Source organism: Pleurodeles waltl, chromosome 6 (genome assembly GCF_031143425.1).
Source record: "Pleurodeles waltl isolate 20211129_DDA chromosome 6, aPleWal1.hap1.20221129, whole genome shotgun sequence".
Taxonomy (NCBI): domain Eukaryota; kingdom Metazoa; phylum Chordata; class Amphibia; order Caudata; family Salamandridae; genus Pleurodeles; species Pleurodeles waltl.
In genome coordinates this window covers 100,642,398-100,664,961 of record NC_090445.1, presented here as the reverse complement: position 1 = coordinate 100,664,961, position 22,564 = coordinate 100,642,398, and positions in this window count along the sequence as shown.

The window sequence follows — 22,564 nt, the reverse complement described above, 5'->3', positions numbered from 1 at the left end:
GCCCTGACAGAGATCCAATAAAATCCATGCATACATTATTCCACGGAATACCGGGTCACCTATATTACAACTTTCAGTCTGTAAACCAACTCTTAATCTCTTTTCACTTTCCTTGCATTCTGAACATCGTACAACCCATTCTATTACATCGTCATCCTTTCAAGGCCTCTAGAATTCCAGACTTTTTTTTTTTTGTAACGGTCTGTCCTAAATATCCTTTGTGTTCAATTTCAAAAATCTCTTGCGTACCTCTGCAGGCAGAATGATCTTCTCTCCTTGCAACTCAGTTTTCCCGCTTACTTCAGTAAAGTAATATAAGACCTTACTACAGAGATGGTGGTGTCTCTTCTCTCTCCTTTTCTTATCAAATCTATTGCATTTTTTAATACATTGTAACTCTCCATAACTGTATACCAGTCTGCCTCATTTACTACACCAGTGGACCACATCATGCACACTCGCCACAGCTCCTTCTTGTTCTCCCTCTAATACACCTTTTTCATCAACACGTTGTCAGTTTAAGTGCCATTTGTGAAAGGCAATCTGCCTGAAATTTCTCCAACCAGGAATGTATTCTGTCCTATAGTTGTACTCCTGCATACATGAAGATAACCTAGCAAGCCTTGCTGAACCTTTACCAGTTCCTCTTGATGATAACATTCACAACAACGGTTTGTGATAAGTTTCCCTATGTGGTTTGACTACCCCACATGTATGTGGGAAAGTATTCGATGCCCCATGTTGCTGCCAAGGTCTCTTTCTAAATAACAGCAGTGTTTCTCAGAAGCAACAGTTTTCTCTGTGGATCCATGTAGTTGAGACAAAACAGCACCAATCCCAATATCGCTAGCATTGACAGTTACAATAGTTTTCTTTTTAGTGTCAAAAGGTACTAATATGTTTGCACTGCACACCTCTTCCTTTATTTGTTGAAAACACTGTTGTTGTGCAGACTCTAAAACAAAATTCACACTTTTGCACATGAGAATCTTCAAATTCTCTGTCTTTCAAGCAAAATTCTTAATAAACTTAGAATAATATTCAATTAAACCTAAAAAGGAGCACAATTGCTCTTTGTCCTTTGGTATTGGTGAAGATCTAATAGCAGCTAACAAATCTCTTTTGGGTTTGACACCTTCATCAGTTAAAGTGTGACCGAGATATTCCACTTCTCTTCCTTGGAATTGACAATTCTCTTGTCTTAAAGTCAAACCAGTTTCCATGAGGTGGTCTAATGCCATTTTCAAGGTGACATTGCGATTTTCTATAGTATCCCCAAACACTAAAATGTTGTCTTGAAACCACAAAACAGTATTGAAGCCCTTAAAAACTTCACACATCATCCTCTTGAAGACACTGGCTGCTGATGATAAGCCAAGAGGCATTCTGGTGAATTGATAAGTGCATTTCATAGTGCTGAATGCCGTTAAAGACTTGAAATTTTTGTGAAACTGTATATGACGGTACGTATGTTTGAGATCCAGTTTTGAAAAAAACGTAGCACCTTTAAGTAGCATAATAAATTCATTGATGTTTGGCAAAGGAAAGTTATCTGTCACTATATTCTGGTTCAGCCCTTTTAAATCCACACAAAATCTCAACTTTCCATCTTTTTTTTGTAATTACTACTGGTGATATCCATTCTAATGCCTCCACAGGTTCTATAATACCACCTTCCTTCATTTCCAAGAGTAAATCTTTAACTTCTTCTCTAACTAATAATTGCACTTTCCAGAGTTTGTGCTGTACAGGTATATCCCCTTGTTTCAACTTAATCTCATGTATGTACCACTTCAATTCTCCCATCTCTTTCCTAAACACATTCTTTGCCCCTCGTAGAATGTCCTCAGGTGTAACATATTCAACCACCATAACTTAGGGTAGGGCACGGGGGTTTATGATGATATGGAGATCATACTGATGATACTACCCCAAAAAGGGGGGTCTCGACTCTGTTACATAGACTTTACCTCTAATGCTTCTGTCTTTGTACACTATTCCAGTGTGCACATATCGTATTATATTGATCTGTTCACCTTGGTAATCACCCAGGTTTATGTCCATTAGTAATAACCGTGCTGTGGGCCATTTTTTAATTAACATTTTCTTTGGTATAATCATGTACAACGAGCCTGAGTCCACCATCAATTCCACTGTTTTATTTCTGATGGTGAATTTAGCTTTGGGGCTCTGCATTTTACCTGTAATTTCCTGTAAGTTGTTAGTCTCAAGACACACAATACTCTGTCAGTGGTAATGTTCCCAGTTACGTCTACTTCACCATAGCTACTTTCCTTTTGTTATATTCCTTCTCTTTGCACATCCTGCCAGAACGCATCTGGATCTGCACATCTGCCATTCCTTTCCTATAGCATAACAATTCTTAGAATCTGAGGAGTGATACTTGCTGACATATTTAGTACAAGTTCTATTATTAACCTTACTGATGTTGGTAAGTTTGCTACCATTTTTAGAAAACAATTTGGATGCTGCTGCAACTTCGCCCTCCACTAAAGCTACCTCCCTGGAACTCCTAGCCTCCTTCTTCTCCATTTCCTTCATACAATACTTGGATTTTTCAGCTACTTTTGCAAAATCTATGGCATCTTTCAGAGAAGGATCCTTCACTGCCCACAGCCTTTCTTGTATCTTATGGCTTCTACATTGCACAATGAGTTGATCTCTAATCAACTTCACTGTCATCGCCCCAAATTTACATTTAACTGAAAGTTCTCTTAAACGAGTTACAAACGCGTCCACTGACTCCCTGTTTTTTGTGGTTGTGTGTAGAACTTGAACCTTTGCATGACTACATTAGCACTCTTTGCAAACTTTAATTCTAGCCTTCTCCTTGCTGCGACAAATACATCCTCAATGGGTTGGCCTGCCTGATTGACTGCTTTAGGCAAATATTTAAACACATGCTGCCCTTCCTTACCTAATGCACTGAGTAAAATAGTACGTTTTCTGGTGGGAGAGAATTCTAGGCCATCCAAGGCCTCTAAGTAATTATCGAAAATATCTATCCACTCTTCCCATTCTATCGACGGTGTTCCCGGTTGCGCTAGAAATTGTGGTGGAGGAGTGACAGCTGATAGACCCATAGTTAGTATTGCAAGCAATATTTACTCAAAAACTGGACTTGCAGTCACAACAGAGTGAAAATAAATAATGTAAGAGTAAAATATGCTTATCCGCTAATAAAACAAAACAACAGGAAATAAACTTGTTTTGATTAGGAGAACTGACAACACCATATGCTTATGATGAACATGGCTTATATACTCCTCAGCTCCTTGCAAGGACATAGTTATTTGTTTCTCCCCTGTAAAAATTTCAGTAAAGGAACATGGTGAACTACACCCCAGCCCTGACAGAGATCCAATAAAATCCATGCATACATTATTCCACGGAATACCGGGTCACCTATATTACAACTTTCAGTCTGTAAACCAACTCTTAATCTCTTTTCACTTTCCTTGTATTCTGAACATCGTACAACCCATTCTATGACATCGTCACCCTTTCAAGGCCTCCAGAATTCCAGACTTTTTTTTTTTTTTAACCGTCTGTCCTAAATATCCTTTGTGTTCAATTTCAAAAATCTCTTGCGTACCTCTGCAGGCAGAATGATCTTCTCTCCTTGCAACTCAGTTTTCCCACTTACTTCAGTAAAGTAATATAAGACCTTACTACAGAGATGGTGGTGTCTCTTCTCTCTCCTTTTCTTATCAAATCTATTGCATTTTTTAATACATTGTCACTCTCCATAACTGTATACCAGTCTGCCTCATTTACTACACCAGTGGACCACATCATGCACACTCGCCACAGCTCCTTCTTGTTCTCTCTCTAATACACCTTTTTCATCAACACGTTGTCAGTTTAAGTGCCATGCGTGAAAGGCAATCTGCCTGAAATTTCTCCAACCAGGAATGTATTCTGTCCTATAGTTGTACTCCTGCATACATGAAGATAACCTAGCAAGCCTTGCTGAACCTTTACCAGTTCCTCTTGATGATAACATTCACAACAACGGTTTGTGATAAGTTTCCCTATGTGGTTTGACTACCCCACACGTATGTGGGAAAGTATTCGATGCCCCATGTTGCTGCCAAGGTCTCTTTCTAAATAACAGCATAGTGTTTCTCAGAAGCAACAGTTTTCTCTGTGGATCCATGTAGTTGAGACAAAACAGCACCAACCCAAATAGCGCTAGCATTGACAGTTACAATAGTTTTCTTTTTAGTGTCAAAAGGTACTAATATGTTTGCACTGCACACCTCTTCCTTTATTTGTTGAAAACACTGTTGTTGTGCAGACTCTAAAACAAAATTCACACTTTTGCACATGAGAATCTTCAAATTCTCTGTCTTTCAAGCAAAATTCTTAATAAACTTAGAATAATATTCAATTAAACCTAAAAAGGAGCACAATTGCACTTTGTCCTTTGGTATTGGTGAAGATCTAATAGCAGCTAACAAATCTCTTTTGGGTTTGACACCTTCATCAGTTAAAGTGTGACCGAGATATTCCACTTCTCTTCGTTGGAATTGACAATTCTCTTGTCTTAAAGTCAAACCAGTTTCCATGAGGTGGTCTAATGCCATTTTCAAGGTGACATTGCGATTTTCTATAGTAACCCCAAACACTAAAATGTTGTCTTGAAACCACAAAACAGTATCGAAGCCCTTAAAAACTTCACTCATCATCCTCTTGAAGACACTGGCTGCTGATGATAAGCCAAGAGGCATTCTGGTGAATTGATAAGTGCATTTCATAGTGCTGAATGCCGTTAAAGACTTGAAAGTTTTGTGAAACTGTATATGACGGTGCGTATGTTTGAGATCCAGTTTTGAAAAAAATGTAGCACCTTTAAGTAGCATAATAAATTCATTGATGTTTGGCAAAGGAAAGTTATCTGTCACTATATTCTGGTTCAGCCCTTTTAAATCCACACAAAATCTCAACTTTCCATCTTTTTTTTGTAATTACTACTGGTGATATCCATTCTAATGCCTCCACAGGTTCTATAATACCACCTTCCTTCATTTCCAAGAGTAAATCTTTAACTTCTTCTCTAACTAATAATGGCACTTTCCAGAGTTTGTGCTGTACAGGTATATCCCCTTGCTTCAACTTAATCTCATGTATGTACCACTTCAATTCTCCCATCTCTTTCCTAAACACATTCTTTGCCCCTCGTAGAATGTCCTCAGGTGTAACATATTCAACCACCATAACTTAGGGTAGGGCACGGGGGTTTATGATGATATGGAGATCATACTGATGATACCACCACAAAAAGGGGGGTCTCGACTCTGTTACATAGACTTTACCTCTAATGCTTCTGTCTTTGTACACTATTCCAGTGTGCACATATCGTATTATATTGATCTGTTCACCTTGGTAATCACCCAGGTTTATGTCCATTAGTAATAACCGTGCTGTGGGCCATTTTTTAATTAACATTTTCTTTGGTATAATCATGTACAACGAGCCTGAGTCCACCATCAATTCCACTGTTTTATTTCTGATGGTGAATTTAGCTTTGGGGCTCTGCATTTTACCTGTAATTTCCTGTAAGTTGTTAGTCTCAAGACACACAATACTCTGTCAGTGGTAATGTTCCCAGGTACGTCTACTTCACCATAGCTACTTTCCTTTTGTTATATTCCTTCTCTTTGCACATCCTGCCAGAACGCATCTGGATCTGCACATCTGCCATTCCTTTCCTATAGCATAACAATTCTTAGAATCTGAGGAGTGATACTTGCTGACATATTTAGTACAAGTTCTATTATTAACCTTACTGATGTTGGTAAGTTTGCTACCATTTTTAGAAAACAATTTGGATGCTGCTGCAACTTCGCCCTCCACTAAAGCTACCTCCCTGGAACTCCTAGCCTCCTTCTTCTCCATTTCCTTCATACAATACTTGGATTTTTCAGCTACTTTTGCAAAATCTATGGCATCTTTCAGAGAAGGATCCTTCACTGCCCACAGCCTTTCTTGTATCTTACGGCTTCTACATTGCACAATGAGTTGATCTCTAATCAACTTCACTGTCATCGCCCCAAATTTACATTTAACTGAAAGTTCTCTTAAACGAGTTACAAACGCGTCCACTGCCTCCCTGTTTTTTGTGGTTGTGTGTAGAACTTGAACCTTTGCATGACTACATTAGCACTCTTTGCATACTTTAATTCTAGCCTTCTCCTTGCTGCGACAAATACATCCTCAATGGGTTGGCCTGCCTGATTGACTGCTTTAGGCAAATATTTAAACACATGCTGCCCTTCCTTACCTAATGCACTGAGTAAAATAGTACGTTTTCTGGTGGGAGAGAATTCTAGGCCATCCAAGGCCTCTAAGTAATTATCGAAAATATCTATCCACTCTTCCCATTCTATCGACGGTGTTCCCGGTTGCGCTAGAAATTGTGGTGGAGGAGTGACAGCTGATAGACCCATAGTTAGTATTGCAAACAATATTTACTCAAAAACTGGACTTGCAGTCACAACAGAGTGAAAATAAATAATGTAAGAGTAAAATATGCTTATCCGCTAATAAAACAAAACAACAGGAAATAAACTTGTTTTGATTAGGAGAACTGACAACACCATATGCTTATGATGAACATGGCTTATATACTCCTCAGCTCCTTGCAAGGACATAGTTATTTGTTTCTCCCCTGTAAACATTTCAGTAAAGGAACATGGTGAAATAAATAGACTACATTCAATAGTTTAGCAAACTCATAAAAAAACCTGTTCTTGACAGAACGGTTATAATGTTTATTAAATATTAATAAACTCTTGCACAGGTTTACCCATCACCTCAATGAACACTCCATAAGCCTTGACAAGTGTGACCATCACCGCAGTGAGCACTCCATAGGCATCATGCAGGCAGGTCTCTCTATGTGTCTCTAATTAAATGTTACACTGCTATGTTCAGGTGTGCCCATCACCACAGCATGCACTTAACAAATGTAGAACTGCTGGCTGAATTTGTTAATGTATTCCTGAATTACACCTCGCTCATTATAGAAGGGTATGAAGAATTGCCCAACTCCTTAAAATGGCTGCCAGAAATGTCAAAGATCGTTGCAGCATGTCTGTTTCTAAAGCAAATCAGGCTTGATCCCAGTGCTCGCCCAACATTGGTGTGATCTTCAAATTGTACAATGCTGACAGAGACTCTTCGTCATGTGCGAGAAGAGGCATGCTCTTCCCCACTATACTGCACATGAAGTATCTGTGCCGCAAGAGAAGCAGCTCGCTCCTCCAAACAATACTGCACGTGAGATGCCTTGAACAATGGTTGCGTGCAAGGAAGCCAGTTCCAACTGTCTATGTAAATCAACAGGCTCAAGCTTGCAGGTAATAAATCTACCCAAAAAAGTTTTCTACCACTTGTAGATTCACACTTTCTAAGGTTACGCTGCCACTGTTACCCAATCCGCTAAAGAAGTTAAACACAGTCAAGAGCTGTCTGCCTGTAAAGTTATTTTTTTTGTATATAAAAATGTATAGAGGATCAATATTTCAATTCACCTCTATAAAGTACCATAGATATTTAGAAATCACGCAACCACTCCAATGTAGACAGCCAAAGCATCAAGCCCACGAAACCTTACTTGAAATTGTCCGCCTGTGGGTTCTCAGCATCCACGCAGAGAATTCTTTTGCCTACCTGCTACACTGTTAATCGTCACCAAAATGTAATGATGCAGCCGTACTCTTCCATATGTACAGAAAGTCTTTATTGACTAGCACAGTGGTTCCCAACCTTTTGACTTCTTAGGACCCCCACTTTATCATTACTGGGACCCGGGGACCCCCACTGAATCATTATTGGAATCCGGGGACCCCCCACTAAGTCATTACTGAAAGCTAGGGACCTAATCTGTTTATATTATTTACATTTCTAAGCAGTTACGGACCCCCTGAGGACGCTTCGCAGACCCCCAGGGGTCCCCGGACCACAGGTTGGGAACCACTGGACTAGCATATTTTCTCATGCGTGGTGCTCTCTTCGTCAGTCAGAAGGTAGCTGCCAGCAAGGAGAACTCCCACCATTCAAAGTTTTAAATAAGAACATAGAATCTCTAAGGAGAGATTTCGGGCAATAACAAAGTGCAAATCATGAACAATAACATTATAACACCACACATCTGACTGCTGCTTTGGCCGAGGAAAAAAACACATGAGAGATATAGCCTGGAATACTTAGCCGAGGCTCAATAGATTTAAGCTGGGTTTCCTGCAAAAAAATCTAATGTTCACATTGGATGCTCTTAACCAAGCTAATATTGACATGCACTTTATCTTATTTTTAATTTACATTACAGGAAGCCACCTTTATAACTTTTGGGATGATAATTGCCTTATCTGCTTGAAAGGAAGCACAACTACACTCTGCACAACAGCGATCGCAACTAATAAAAAAAACACAGCCTTGTATTCTTCTATGGCAGACGCAGAATCTCGCTTGCATACTTCTAATCACTGTCTGCTGAGAATTCTGCAGCACACATAGGAAGAAGAAAATGCTTCTTATTATTGTTTTTTGTGCAGCAAGGAATGCCTTCCTGCACAAAAAGAATCCTGCCTGTAACTCAGGCACTGAGCCATGGTGCAAGGCTGGCTGCATTGGTGCTTGGCAGTCACAAATGCACCAGATTAGAGGGAGAGCAGGAATGCACCATATGTTAGTAGATATGGTGCATTCCTTCCCTCTGCATTTGACGCAGCACAGCATAGCAAGTTGTCTTGCTGCAGTGCACCAAATATCAGGAAATCTGCCCCCTCCCCAGTGTCTTTGTAGCCTGGGCTTAACTGTGCAAAAAATAGGTAGTGAGTAACTCAGCAGATAAGACCTCTCTAAAGCTCTTTATAGTAAAAGGGGACAAAAAAGGAGCTGGTAGAATAGCAAAAAAGTACAAAATTCAGGGTCCAGCAAAGTTCATCTTCGCGTCTCCTGAGCAACTGGAACTCGGTGTTTAATAACCTGGGGTATCTGTTAAGCCTCTCTTTAATGAAGTATCTGGATACAAAGAGGACTCACCCCCAATCTACCCAATCAGGCAGATGTTATGTTATGCAATGTTATGTTATGTTATCTTATATGTTGTGCTATATGCAGTGGCAAATCACAAGGGGGGGGGGGGCGGGAATGGGGAAAAAATTAAATAATCATTTAAAAAAGAAACTTACCTGTTCTGCTGCCGCCGCCGGCCACCTCGCTCCTCTTCTCTCCTGATGGTGTCCCAGCAGTCCCTGGGACACCAGCCCAGGCTTCTTACAAACTCTTGGCACTGTTCTCACGCTGTACCTACCATGAGAGCAGCACCAGGATTTGTCTGAGTGCCTTGGTATGCCACTCAGACAGTGAATTGGAGTCTGTGCTGTTTCTTCAACCTGGCTGTGCAACACAGCCAGGTTGGAGAAACCTAAGTGCATTGTCATTTTGGCCGGCAAAACGGACATGTGCACTTAAGTGCACTCCACTCCTCCTTCCCCCTCCCATGGCCCAACCCCCCCCTCCCTACACATACTGGCTCATCTAGCAGCTGAAAAATAGAACGATAATAAAATATAATTTATTTTTCAGCTGCTGGCTCTTAGCTAGTGGGGCAACGCTACTTTGCCATTGCGAAGGTGCCACCCCTAGCTATGTGTTAGGTTAGATTGTGTTACGCTCTGTTACACAATATTGTGCTAACAAACACTTATAAAGCTCAAGTACATGCACCTAAAAGGTTTTCAAGGAGCTAAGGAAGAAGCGTCCAAACATCGTTTTAAGGCTTTACAGAAAGCCAGAAGGAAGGTGATGTAGTGAAGCAAGAGAGGGAGAGTGTTAGAGCGAGCCAGAAGTGAAGACCCACTGCAACCCAGAAGAGGTCTATAGAGTTGAGAGTATAAAGGAAGAAGAGTGCATGAGGTTTGCTGATGTCTATAGTGACCCTAACTATGCAATGCGCATTTGATTAGAGGCAGTAGAATAGCCATAGAGTGATCTACAAAATATACTCCTTGTAAGTCAAACGGTGTCTGCAGCATCCTCTACTTCATCTTTCTTGAGGCAAAAACAGTGTGAGGGGGCCTCTTGGTAGAAGCGTCCATGTCTTGCATCAACCCTGATGATTTATGAAACTGTCCAATTTTATGTTGTGTTATGTTAGGTTAAAAAATATAGGGCCGAATTTAAGAAAAGTGGTGCTGCATTCAATGCAGCGCCACTTTTCTTGCCCCCCCCCCCGAGGCCACCATGTGTGTGCCATATTTATGATACGGCACACCATGGAGGTATCAGGAACAATGGCATCAACATTTTTGACGCTATTGTGGCGCTTTGCTTCACTAACATCAAAAAATTTGACGCTAGTGGAGCAAAGTGCAAGGATGCCCATTGATTCCAATGGGTGCGTCTTTTTAAAGCCTGCTTTCATCAGGTGTTAAAAATTATGTCAAAAATGGTGCAATGAAATCTTATAGATTTCAGTGTGCCATTTTGCAGGCCTCCTTGCACCAGAACGCCCTCTTTTCTTACATTATGCATGGCGCATGCATAATGTGGCGCAAAGGGTCGCAAAGTGGCACAATGCATGGATTGCACCACTTTGTAGATATGGAGCAGCGATTTTGCAAGCCTAACCCTACATTAGCATAACAAACGTTTCCTTGGCATTAGACTGTTGTGAGAGAACCCAAAACAGTCAGGAAAGCTCAGGGATAATACGTTTGGTGGAAGAGCCTTGTTTTGAACGAACGTCTATAAGTAAGAAGGTTTGACTCAGGTTTAGTGAATACTCACTCCAAAGCAGGCGAGTCCCACAGTGATTTTTAGCTGTGCCAAAGGCTTCTCGTGATCTTTTTTCAGTCTTAATCTAGTTTTAAAATAGATTGCTCGTGCTTCATAATTCCATTTCCATCCTCGTGTTCTCTCTTCCCCATACATCGAAGCAGCCTCGGGCAGGATTTCAAAATGAAACGTAATTGTATTTCTACAAAGTTTTCTGTAGCATGGACAAGGTCTTAAGCACAACGTTGTTTTAAAGAATACAACAAGCATTGACGATTTAGCGTGAAAACAGAACTGCAGACCAAACTACTAGGGGTCCTTAGAAACTTTGAAGCAAAAACATTTGGGTGAAAAGGATGATAAATAAGTTAAGACAGAGAAGAGAGTTTGAGAAAAGAATTCATGGCGAAGTAAAACTAGAAAAAAGAGAAGAGAAAAACAGTCCGGGAATCGGAAATCTTGTCAGCAGTCAGGGCCCAGACATCAATTTCAGTGGTAGTCACAATTTTCCATCCAAAACTCGGAATATCGAAGCATTCTCGAATTTTAGAATTAGCCATCCCCACACTGACAGTAATCCTGTGTTCAGGAATGTTGAACTGGTATTTCGATTTATCGCCGAATACGAGTCTGAATTATGGGAGTGGTAAACAGGATTTATATAGGGCACGCTGGCTTCACTGGGTTGGGCGATCCTTTTGTTTCGCTTTGAAGATGCCTTGCATAGGCCCATATAAAGAGGTTTAAGATGGGGCAGACCAACTCTCAGTTGGGAGATCCTTTAGTCCGGCCTTGAAGATGCTTTGTTTAGGGGTGTAGAAACAGGATTTAGATGGATTGTGTAGACTCTACTGTAGAGTGGCCAACTCCATGAGCTGGGAGATCCTTTAATTTGACATCGAAGGTGCTTTGTGTAGGTGCATGGACGCAGAATTTAGATGCATCATGTTCACTTCACTGTGAAATGAACGACTCTCCAAGTTGGGAGGTCCTTTACTTCGGCTTTGAAGATGCTTTCTGTAGACGCTTTGCTAATGGAAAGGGGCAGAGAGTTCCAGAGTTTCGGAGCAGATCCAGAGAGAGCCTGCATAAAGTTTCTCTTTTCCTAAATCTAGGGGACCTCCTTCTTCATCTCTACAAAAGGTCACTTGGGCCCTCATTACAGGGTTATTGGAAATCCCCTTTCGCCTGGTAACACGAGTAGGGTGGTAATTCTGCACATCCACATGTTTCCCAGGACAAATTTCGCCTTAAAAAGTGGCAAATTTAACTTGGAAAATGGATCAGAATGTAGACAAACATGTTGAAATCAGGAGGGAAATACTGATTACAGCGGTTAGTTCTGTACCAGGTCCCAAAAGAAGCTATGTTGCTGTAGTACCACATCCAGTAATTCCACATCCCGTAGTATTGGATGAGTTAAATCTACCTTCATCGATTTGAAGGCAAAAGGTAAATGCAAAACGTTCTATTGCACTTTGTTTATTTGATTAGCTTCTCTAATATCCAGAGGGAAAACTGATTTCACTAATTCCAGACAGAGAGAAACATGAAGTCTAAACTCTTCATGCAGTGTGCCTATCAATGTACGTGCAGTACAGTTCAATGCAAAGTACTTATAGGCGTGACAGTCAGACAAGTGCTGCCAAAGAAAATACATGCCATCCACACAACATGCAATATCATGTTCTTTGCACAAGTGGTCCTTTCAGTGTCGGGGAGGTTCATGTTCATGTTGATTTACCCCTTTGCTGAGATGCATTGTCATACTGTGCTGCTATCACTGTTGCTTATGGAGAGCTCCCCAATACAGAACATAATTATTGTATTACTTTTATATAGTGCTTTCCAATTCCTTTTAAGGCCCAAATCACTTTCTGGGTAGGGGAGTAAGTAGCCACTATCCTCTATGTAGTTCTATACTGTATATCTCTGACAAGGTCACTATAAGCATGTACTAGACTTAAGTGTACACACTGGGGTTGTATAAGATTAAGGCCCTCATTATGACATTTGCGGTAAATCCCACCTACTACTGCGGTGACGGCAGCCAACATACCGCCGCGGTGGTGAATATCCGTTCGCCATATTATGACACACACCAATCTGACAGAATACTGCCACATACACAAATCCACCAGCCCAGAGGTCAGTGCTAAAATGGCGGTGCCAACACCCATACCCTTACGCCAACAAAACTACGCCCATCACATTATGACCCACGAATCATCCTAGTGGACATTCAACAGCTATACATCATTGGCGGTACATACCGCCGCGCTCAGAATGGACAACCACATACAAAACAACACTACATTGGCCAATACTAAAAACACACACCTGATATTCATACACACACCACATCCACCCAACCACAGCACTATAAAACACACACCCACATTACCCACAACCCTTTACAAACAACAATTACTGCCAGGAGATTGACATGAACAGCACAGAGACAACTAGACACACACACCACATACACCCATATATCCCTCACACACCCCACATCACACACACCACCACATTACTCAACACACTCTCACCAACACACACCACACAACACCCATGTCCCCACAAACGTACCCCCGTTTCACTGATGAGGAGTTAAGGGGCATTGTGGAGGAAATTGTCAGGATAGAGCCACAGCTATTTAGACCATACATACAGCAGGTATCCATTTCAAGGGAGATGGAGCTACGGCGGAGAATTGTGGACAGGGTGAATGCCGTGGGAGAGCACCCAAGAACAAGGGATGACATCAGGAAGAGGTGGAACGACCTACGGGGGAAGGTACGTTTCGTGGCACCAAGGCACCAGCTCACCATACAGGGGACTGGTGGTGGACCCCACCTCCTCCCCAGCAGCTCACAGCATGGGAGGAGAAAGTCTTGGCATTACTGCATTCTGAGGGACTCGCTGGAGTAGCCAGAGGACTGGACACTTGTGAGTCAACATTTACTACTTATCACCCCCCCATACCTGCAAGCCATCTCACCCTCACTCCCATCACTCCACTCCATCCCACACACTGCACCTACACATATGACTTACCCCAATGCCTAGCCCTGCATGCCATACCAATGCATGGACAGCCCTCCCAGCCCTGCATGGACACCCATCTCAAAAGCATGCACAGCATAGGGGAACTAATAATGACACAATACATCACCATACACAAGCAAAAGGTGGCAGGGCAATGCTAACGATAGAAGGGAAGCCAGGGATGTACAATATTTCACAGGCGTGAAGCATAATACATCACTTACATCCCCACAGGTGCCCAAGCCAATGTCAGAGGAGAGGAGGTGCCATGACAAACCAGTCCCCCAACAGAAGATGTCCCCAGTGATGACAGTAACTCCGGACTTATGGATCTGGACCAACAACCTGGCCCATCAGGGGCCACTGGACAGCCGGTCATCCAAGCCCACTCACAGCCAACCACAGAGCCTCCCCCATCAGTATCCAACACCACAGCACCCACCCAGCATAGCCACACCTCTGTCCCCAGGACACGTCAATCAGCAGTGTGCCCACCTGTACAGGGCCCCAGGCTACAACTCACACCCAAGACAATCAGGGACCTGATGTCAGTGGCAGTAGGCACACCGTTCAGGGGACAGAGGCACAGGCCAACAGGGACACTGGGAGGCCCACTGTGCGCCAGGGAGAGGACAGGGCCAGGGAACTGACTCTCCAAGAGGCACTCACCGAGATCCTGGGAGCCTACCAACATTCGCAGGACACGATGGGCCAGATCCTTGACAACGTGCAGGAGAAAAGGAGGCTGCAGGAGGGACAGTATCGGGGGATCAGGGAGGACTTGCAGACCATTAACACCACCTTGATCTCCATAGCAGGGGTGCTGGCAAACATGGACAACATCATGACGGAGGCAACAGCACAGCAGCAGGCCCCTACCACTAGACAGTCCATTGATCAGCCGTCCACCTCCGCTGTAGCTAGTGGGCAGAAAGCCCCGCCACAGGACCCACAGGCCACCAGCACCCTTCCCCCTGCAGAAGGTGAACCACCCTGCAAAGGTTCCCTGCGACCCCACCAGAAGCCAGAGACACCTGCCAAGACTACGCCAGGAAATGAGACTCTCCTGATTGTCCCCCTTGTGTCTCACACATTCATATTGTCCACTTCTAAACTGCCTTTGCTCCCCTTCCTATGGCCCCTTGGACACTGGACCTGTGCTACACACAAACTGGAACAATACCCTGGACCTTTCTGCATCATCACCCCATTCCATTGCACTTTTCCCTCAAGTTCATAGCCAAACAATAAGCATCCTTGAACACAACATGACTACTAGTTTTTTATGTTTTGAAAATGTGCATTTATGGAAACAGTCACATCTAGTGCAAATGATCTGAACAGCATGAGAGCATAGAAATAATGACCCGTAGCTCTCTATAGTCAGCACATCTGTACACAGTTGTTATATCACCAACATCTGTAAAATGACAAGCCATAGGTGAGAATAAGTTGCGATGCAAAGGAAGTTAATGCCATCATGCTACAGCCACACAGAATACGCCAATAGTCAGAGGAATGGTCAGTTGCAGTGTCTCACCTATGTGTCATGGAAGAATTGACAGATAACTGATGTTCTGTTGTCGTCATCCTCATCCTCAGCCTCTTCATCCTCACTGTCCTCAGGGTCTACTGCTGCCACAGGGGCATCTCCAGTCTCATCCTCGTGCAGAAAGGGTACATGCCGTCTGGGGGCCAGGTTGTGCAACATGCAGCATGCCACTTCTATCTGGCATACCTTCCCGGGTAAGTAGCACAGGGATCTACTTGTCAGATGGAGGCACCTGAACCTGCCCTTCAGGAGGCCGAAGGTCCTCTCGATGATCCTTCTGGTTTGCCCATGTGCCTCATTATAACATTCCTCAGCCCCTGTCCTAGCATTCCTCACAGGGGTCAGCAGCCACAATAGGGTTGGGTAGCCAGGGTCACCTGCAAGTATTGAGGGACAACATTTAGCCTTACACAATGCTATAGGGATGAAACCTGAAGGCATATGCTAACATACAGTGGGTGGGGACCATGGCTCACCTATGAGCCACATCCTGTGCCTCTGTAGTTGGGCCATCACATTTGGGATGCTGCTATTCCTCAGAACAAAGGCATCATGCACTGACCCAGGATACTTAGAATTGACATGGGAGATGTACTGGTCTGCCAGGCACACCATTTGCACATTCAGTGAGTGGAAACTCTTCCGATTCCTGAACACCTGTTCATTCTGGCAGGGGGGACAAATGCAATATGTGTTCCATCAATCGTCCCAATAATATTGGGGATATGTCCCATTGCATAGAATCTGGCCTTCACTTTGGCCAAATCTTCCACGTGGGGAAAGCTATGTAGCTGCACATGTGTTTCACCAGGGAAGACAAAACTCTTGCCACAACGATTGAGAACATTGGCTGTGACATTCCTGCTGCCAAGCCCACTGTCACTTGGAAAGAACCAGTTGCCAGGAAATGGAGCACTGATAACACTTGCACAAGAGGGGGGATCCCAGTGGGATGACGGATAGCAGATATCAGGTCTGGCTCCAATTGGACACACAGCTCAGTGATTGTGGCCCTATCCAGTCTATAGGTGAGTATAATGTGCCTGTCCTCCAGTGTAGCCAAGTCCACAAGGGGTCTGTACACCGGGTTATGTCTCCTCCTCCTATTTATTCGCAGTGGTACGTATCTAAGGGACACAAGAGTGAGTAGGCTGTCACAATTTGTACAACGGAACCACAACTTCAGTGTAAATAGTGCATTTATGTGACGGGACAGTGGGAATGGCAAGGTATGTGCTAATCTAGGCTGTGACACAGTTAAGGTTGATATGACCGTTGTCCGCCACCCTGAAGTGGCGACCGCCTGTCCTGTATCTAGGGACAGGTGGAAGTGAGGTAACACAGATTCAGATACATCCTCCGATGGAAGATCCCTGGGGGTGGTGGACAGCTCTGCGACCACCCCAGTTGCAGGTACACCCGCCACCCCTATACAAGCACAGCCCTCCCAGTAGCCCCTCAGCGAGTTGCGCATGCCCGCTCACCCAGGAGGGTAGGCATCTCCTTTGCCCCAGGCACCTCTGGCCCTGCCCCAGTGAGTCCTGATGCCCTGAGTGAGGAGGCTATTGACCTCCTGAGACCCATGTCTGTAGGGCAGTCAACCATTGTGAATGCCATCCAGGTGCTGGCATCCCAGATGCAGCAATGCAATTCATTCCTGGAGGGCATCCACGGTGGATTGGCGGCCCAACAGAGATCGATTCAGGCTCTGGCCTCCTCTCTGATGGCAGCCATTGTCCCTGTTCCTACCGTCCCCCCCTCCAACTACCACTTCCCAGTGCCAGTCTCCTCAACCCCAACCCATCCCATGCACACATAAAGACGAGCATGCACACTAGACAACACCCAAGAGTGGCAGTCAAACACAGGCACCACACTTCAGCCCACAAGCACTCATGCAAACACCAGATAGTTGCAGACACAACCGCATCCACTGTCTCCCCCTCCTCCTCCACCTCCCTCCTAATCTCGTCCACACTCACACCTGCATGCACTTCATCAACATCCACCACCAGTATCACCACACCAATCAGCATACACACCTCACTAGAAGACACCTCCACAACATCAATGCACACGTCCCCTGTGTCCTCTCCCACCCTGTCTGTCCCCCCTCTAAAATACACAAACGCAAGCACTCACACACCCAACAGCCATCCACCTCACATCAGCACACTGCCCATCCACCTGCACCCAAATCCAGAAGACACACACCTCCTATAACCACTCACTCAATCTCCACTCCCATCCCTCCTCCCGCCCCACTGTCCCTAAGAACCTTTTCCTTGCCCAACTTGACCTCTTCCCTCCCCCCCATCCTGCCCGTAAGTGCAGAGTCCCAACGACCCAGCCTAGCACTTTAGCCAAACAGTCGCAAACAGTGGTGGCACCACCTAGTTGTGGTGGGAAGTCAGTGAAGGATCCCACTCCACCAGCCAGGAAGGTTAAGGATCCCACACCTCCTGCCATGAAGGGGAAGAAGCACTCAACTCCTGCCCGGAAGGCTAAGGAACACGCACAACCTGCCATGAAGGGGAAGAAGCCCTCAACTCCTGCCAGGAAGGGTAAGGATCCCACGTGTCCTGCCATGAAGGGGAAGAAGCCCTCGACTCCAGCAGAGGCTGTCATGGTGACACCTCCACCACCACCAGTGGTCAAGGGGCCCCCACCGCCAGCTGAGGAAGTGCATCCCTCACCATCAGCAGAGGTCGCCCAGGAGTCACCTCCACCTGCCACCACAGTTCAGCCCTCACCTCCAGATGACACAGTGCAGCCATCATCACCAGCGGAACCCATGTAGGCAAGAGGCCCCCTCCAGGAGCAGTGGGCATGTTCCCCACCTGATAGACTGTGGCCTTGCACTCCCCAGCACAGACTAATGGGCATGGAGCCCCCTAAAGAAACCAGTGGGAAAGGCACCCACCTGAGAGACTGTGGCCTTGCACTCCCCAGCACAGAGTAATGGGCATGGAGCCCCCTCCAGAAACAGTGGGAAAGACACCCATGCCAGAGACTGTGGCCTTGCACTCCCCAGAACATCGTGATGGGCATGGAGCCCCCTCCAGAAACAGTGGGAAAGACACCCACATGAGAGACTGTGGCCTTGCACTCCCCAGCAGAGTAATGGGCATTGAGCCCTCTCCAGAACCAGTGGGCTTGTTCCCGACTTCGGCTGAGGTGCCCACCACCCACCATCGCCCTGAGGTGCTCGCCCACTTGCAAACTGATGCCCCTGCAGAGTTCTATCCGGATAAAGTCAGGATTCGAGTTGGGCCTTTGACTGTGCCCTGTGGCCATGTGGGCCCTTAGTACATTGGACTGGGCAGTGGCCCTTTGTGTACATTTGTACATATCTGTTTCATGTACAATTGGTTTATTTAGTAGCTGTTTACATCAATACATTCTCATTACTGCATTCTTGTTGTCCTTGCATTATTGTGCCTTGTATCGTGTGCCATTCTTTTCATCTGCAGCTGGTTGTGTGTATGGTGTGTGTGTGTCGTGCATGTGTGTGACACTCTTGTTTTCCTCCCTCCCTCCCTTGTGTGCTAGGTGGCTGTACTCACCGTCGTCGTATTCGTTGGAGTTCCAGGTGGAGCATGACGTAGATGAGCATCGGGAAGACTTGAAGTTCCGGTTCCATGGCGGCGTTGTTCTTCCCTGTGTCTCCGATGGCGAGTCTTTGCTCTTCTGTGATGCGTTTCTGCCAGGCTTTTGATGGCGTTGGTACCGTCCCGGAAAACGTGGCAGATTGAAGGGTAAAAATATGGTGGGTGGTACTTTGTCTTCCGCCTGGCTGTTGACGGCTACTGCTGTGGTGAATGTTGTTTCCGCCCTGGCGGTTGGTGTGGTACATTGGCTGTCTATGGGAGTTATCACCGCCATGGTCATAATTTGGCAGTAATTACTGCCAGCCTGTTGGCGGTATTACTGCCACTTTATCACTCACCGCCAAGGTCATAATGAGGGCCTAAGTGTGTTGGGGGTCAGACTAGCCTAGAGGCCAATATAGCAGTGCCAGAATTGCTGGTCCTACAGGCCAGTGTGTGGGCTGTTTTGTTGGTTGTTTGGGGGTTCTGTTTTATGGTTGTTTCGGCTGTTGTTTACTGTTGATTTCCGAAGTATTCCTATAAACATTGCTGGCAATAGGTGCATGGAGTCTACCACACACATCATGTCTTTACATGTTCATAACTGTCCTGATTTTCACAAGCGATCCACTTTTTTCAGCTATCAGATTCACTTAAGACAGCCACTTTTATTTTGGTCTATTTTCTGTCCCAATACGACCCGAAGCATGTCTCAGTCATCCCCCAAAGTGCCAGACAAAACACATAACCCTGTGTGTGTGAGTATGCATTTTCACTTGCACTGTTGCTGACCATGCTGCATCTTTTCTGTGTGAGAGAGAAACTTCATCTGTTGCTGGTCACACTGTTATTTTTCTATGCATGACTGAAGTTAGTCGTGCTGCTGCCCACACATACTTGTTCTGTTCCATCCCTCTGGCTATGCTGCGAATATTACTTGTATGATGGAAGTTTGCTTCGCTACTTCCTGTTTCATCTGTTCAATATGTGAGAGAAGCTTGCACTGCTGTTGCCATGTGGTGCCTGTTTTGTGTATCTTACTGAAGTCTGAAAACATATTTTCAAAGTTATCAACTCTACAAGGGCTTGTTTCAGAATGGGTTTGTAGCCTAGTAGTGATGAATATTGTTCCAATAGTAGGTCTGGTGATAGCCAGCAATATACTTACTTACAGAGCCCTCAAGCTAGCTCTCTTCCTCCATTGGTCTGTTTATGGATCATTCGCATTTGTGTTCCACCCCAACAGCACAACCACTGGCTTACAGCTCTGTGACTAATGTGCACTTACACACAAATATTGGTCCACTTGTACAGTTTTACAAAAAGCATTCACAACTATTAGCAAATCCAAACGTAGTCAGCCAACGCCAGACCTATTGGCTTATAGAATGCCTAATTATGGTGCACTTTGGAGGCTTATTGGATTAACCTCCAGTTATATGATTTGTAACCAACAGTAGCAATTGTACCTTACTTTTTCTGAATACTGAAGACTGGACTAGATCAGGGAGGATGGATAACCTAGCCGCTAGCTTGACAGGGAAGTATACTGCATTTAAGGTTTCTTACAGAAGAGGCAAGGCTTTATCAGGGGTGTAGATGTGTAATAAGACTGAGGGGCTGAACTTCAGATTTCACAGCAATCATGCTGTAGTACCTCAGGAAATACATTATATGAGAAGCAGAGCATGAGGGGACTTAAGGGGCAGTGCGTTAGGAGTACTGAAAACACAATATTTTTCAAACTAACCAACATTTTTGAAATCTTCAAAACAGAGACAAGAGAGCGGATGTGTGTGGTTTTTTTTCAGTGTGTATGTCAAAATCCAAGATGAAATGAGACAGACACCTCCCCATACTCAACTAACACCACCTGCACCCAATTATGTACTACAGATTAAATATTTTAAGGGGGTCTAACACCCCAAACACCTCATCCTGAAGCTATGCCCCTGGGCTTTTTTCCCACGACAACTCTGAGCATGGTGAGGGCTGCCTCAGGAGAAACATTTAATTCACAGCAAAATCACCATGCCCATGCCAATGGCGTAGTAAGGGGTTTACAGGCCTTAATGCAAGCAAGAACAAGCAATGGAAAAGCCAATAGGTCTGGGGTTGCCCCTCACCCTTTTGAATTGGTCAATGCTTGTTTTGTTTTGTCTTAGTTTGTGCATTTATTTCCTCAGAAAGCACGCATTGCCGTAGCAGTCCCTGGCACTTTCTGGAACTATTTTGTGTGTGGATGTGCTGCTTGTGAAAGAGCAGAATGACTCACTGAGAAGTTAGCCAAAGGCTGTTGTGGGCTGACCCACAGCCCCAACTGTTGAGCATGGTTCAACAACAATATTAAACTTAATTGCTTGATTTGTTAAAACCATTGCAATGTAATACACAATAAAAGCATTATTAAAATACATCAAATAATCAAACACACACATAATCATTAAAACAATTCATCAACTGTTAAAAACGGAAAATCCTTCTAATACAAGAATTTTGACAAAGTGCAACAGTGGTTCCCTTCCCGCCCTAGGCTAAAAATGTATTACAATTTGGACTATAGGCTTTAAAGCCAAATGAATTTACTGCTCGGACATGTCGATGTATAATGCCCTTATATAAGGTTCTTTTCAATGTCGGGCCTCCCTTCCACAGGGCTACTAGCTTGCTTTAGAAGGCCATGATTGTAAGCTATATGACTGGAAAGTGCAAAGGCTGAAAGGTAAAGTGCAGTGCTTTGTACCAATAATTGAAGTGTGTTAGATAATAAATAATACAATGGGTAGTAGGAGCACTGTGCAAGGGTGGAGAGATGAAATAATGTGGCCATTATTGATAAAAAAGTGCTGGTGAATTTCAGTGAATTAAATATCTACACCGACCACAAATATCTTATATCAATTAATGGCTAGAGGGCTAGGTTTACATGCAGCACCCAGAGAAAATAGCCCCCAGAAGCAAAGCAATAAAGTGACCAGGCATATACCACCCGTCATACCCGTGGGCCAATGGAGGGGGATGTAAAGTGCAACCACTGATGTGAACGGCAGGAGATTTAATATTTTTGCCCTTGGCCTAAATTGGAACAGGCCCCCCTAGACTTAAGAAAAACGTGAAATTAGAGTTAAAAATTGAAATATAAAACTGCGAGCTATGCCTTTTTCAGAATTTCATTATTGGAATATAAGCTATGATATGAGCTAGTCACCTCCACCCCCCTGCAGCAACCGAGCCCCTAGCCTGATCTCTTCTATGACCCTCTGGAGGAATTACACCTTTGTGCAGTTCAGCCTTATGTTCAATGGTTCGAAGCAGGCCATCACTGCCTCCCTGCAGGTCCTTACACCACACTCAGTCCATGGTCTCCGTAGGAGCTTGCAATAGTCCTCTCTCAGGGTGGTGCACTGGCAGAGGATATGAATAACGTCTTCCTGACCCTGATTGCACAGCCGGCAGTTATCTTGCACCTTCAGTCTTATCCAAATGGGATAGTAGCTTGAGATCAGCAATACCCCTAGTAAATGTTTCAGAAATCGCTGAGGTATCCTGGAGGTTTCAACCTGGC